Here is a 2620-nt window from a genome sequence, read left to right on the forward strand (position 1 = left end):
CGGGTTGTTTTTTTTTTTTTTCTAAGATTGCTTCATCATGCATCCCCAAATTTAGAATATTAAAAGAAGTGTTGAAATACTCCCTCTTCAGAAGCTGAGGGGAGGGGGATGCAAGAAGAGAAAACCAGTGCTGGTGTCTCCTAGCTGTAAGCTGGAGAATGACTTAGCAGAAAGGACATTTTGATCAGTGGAGGGGTTTTTTTTTTTTTTCTCTCAAGTCCGTGGTGCCTCCTGCCAGCAGCAGAGGATTGCAGTAGACAAGGAAAAGCTGGCAGTGCAGTGCCTTGGAGCAATCCCTGCTTCTGTGCTGACTCTTGAGAGCCCTCAGTGCCAGCCTTCACCACAGGGCTTCTTCTGGCACAGTAGTTTCTCAGCAATATCTTCTTTGCTTTCTTTTTGGTGTGTGACGGACTTTGCAGAGGAGACCTGCTCACTCCAGAATCTTTGCAGTGCCAGGAGGGGGGTGAGGAAGAAAATTAAAAGTAGACAATGTGCCTCTGCTTCCAGCAGCTGGGACTGCAGGCAGAGGGGCACTGCATCAGGCAGAACCTCTCTCAAATTAATTTGGAACTTAGGATGTCTTCACATTAGAACATCTCTGCAACATCTCTGGGTTTGGCTCCAGAGAACTGGGCTGAGCAGTCTGGAAATACAAAGATACTGTTTACTTAATAGTTTGTCTTACCTTTTCCTTGAGGTAAAACCTCTTGGTACCTAATAGTATTCCAGCTTCCCCTTAAGAAATCCTACAGCAATCCAGTATGTTACCAGTTCAGGTGGTTTTGTTTCCAAGCCTTGTGTAGACTGAGGGAGATGACAGAGGTGACCATCTGCAAGGTGGCTCCAGCTGCATATAAACTTGTGTTTTGCAGTACACACAAATGAGGTTCTGTGTGATGAGCTCAGCTCACATTTGCCAGGGTGATGAGCTTTCAGGGCAGTTATTTAACCCACCTTGTGTCTGCTCCTTTTTTGAGACAGCTATCACGGGTTTGTTGGAGCTCCCTCCTAGCAAAGCCTGGTCTTCCAGTCCTTTAGTAACACAGAAATACTTGGAAGCAACAAAATAGAGATGGGGAAGGAAGTGATGGTGAGGACTGCATGCTAAATGGGATTGTTACTTTGTTTTGCCTCCACAGCTCCTGTCCTGTTTGACAGAAGCCTCGGTTGGTGCAGCGGTGCTTCAGCACGTCAACTCCATAGTGCCTTATTATTTATCCTTCCCAAAGCAGTGCCGTGCCCTTCTCAAGGTGAGGGGATGTGCTGTGGTGTGTCATTTGGATCTGAGGTACTTTCTTTCCCCCTCCAGACAACCCTGTTGTGGTATTTGGGCTGGATCTCGTGACAGTTCATTCTCTTGTACTGTTATTCCCTTGATCTGCTATTGGTTCTGGAGAGGATTCCTGCTTCTCTCCCAGGCCTCCCAGGTGCCATGAGCTGATCTTAGGCTGAGGTGAGTGGGAGGTGGCTCTGTGTAGCTGCTCCTAAGTGGCAGGGAGGTGTTTTGGGAAGCTGTCTGCTGCCTCCTCACAGATGGAGTAATTGCTGCCTGTGTGCCAGGCGCTGTGGTACCATTTCCCTCTCCAGAGCTGGGGGTGGAATATTTTTACAGAAACTTAGTCACAACTGCTGAGCATTAAGAACAACAAAGGAGGCGTGGAAGAGATGAAGAGGGCAGCAGGGTGACATTTAAATGAAAAAAACACTGCAAGGCAACATTTAAATGAGGCTGGGAACCCTTTGATGGCAAAGATGACTGGTGTACAGGGGTGGGAGGCTGGGACACCTCATATCTGGAGGTGTTGGAGTCTGCTAAGTGCCACTGTGGGGATTTCTGAGGAGGCTTTTTCAGCCCTGCAGCGGAAATATTTCTGATGTTCTGTGGAGTTCATTAGTTCAGATGAGGTAACTGGCTTCTGGAGGCATCAGCAATGATTGTGGTCCTGCTGTACCAGGTTCTTCCTGATAGGCCAAGTGAATCTCTGGGTGATTGAGTCACATCCAAGGCTGGTGCCTGTGCTCAGAGTATTCAGCTACACAAATAAGTGTGTGTATTTTTCTGAGGTTCTAGTTTTGGACAGTTTATTTATTGTGAAAACATCAACCTTGCCTTTTCCTGTAGTCTCACAGCGAGAGTATAAGGACAGAAGGGCTGCCAGTGCTGTTGGTTTTGCTGTGCAGGAGAGAAACTCAGGCCTGTGTGTGACCAGGAAGGAGCTCTTTGTCCCTTCACTTAATCTGTATCTTTCTGTTTTATCCCAGCAAACAATTACTTTGTGGAGCACAGGTGAGGAAACAGTGAGAGTCCTGGCCTTCCTTGTGCTGAACAAGTTCTGCCGCTACAAGAAGGAGGTTTACTTAAGTCCCTTGCTCAAGGTAAGCCTGGTACTGGCTCTGATCTGCAGATTTTCTTTCTCATGTGCAAAGAACATTAAAGAGCTGCAGCTTATTAGATGATGCTGGTTATGTCCAGAAAATTAAACAAGGCAGAAATTCTGTTAGGTCAGAGTGATCTCTGCTCTTCCTACTGCTCCCCTTCCTGCTGGAGGCACAGAGACTCTGAGCGGGGAAGATCTCTGCTGGTGATCTATCTACTCATCTTCCAGATTCTTCAGGGCTT

The 2620-nt window shown here is 47.1% G+C and overlaps 1 protein-coding gene across 1 annotated transcript in view; it reads left to right on the plus strand.

Annotated features, from left to right (window-relative positions):
* Positions 1-2620, plus strand: part of NOC2L (NOC2 like nucleolar associated transcriptional repressor) — a 42231-nt gene that overhangs the window by 9587 nt on the left and 30024 nt on the right. The window lies entirely within an intron of this gene.

Source organism: Empidonax traillii, unplaced genomic scaffold, assembly GCF_003031625.1.
Source record: "Empidonax traillii isolate 1590-97213 ecotype Southwest subspecies unplaced genomic scaffold, ASM303162v1 scaffold106:size2091409, whole genome shotgun sequence".
Classification (NCBI taxonomy): Eukaryota; Metazoa; Chordata; class Aves; order Passeriformes; family Tyrannidae; genus Empidonax; species Empidonax traillii.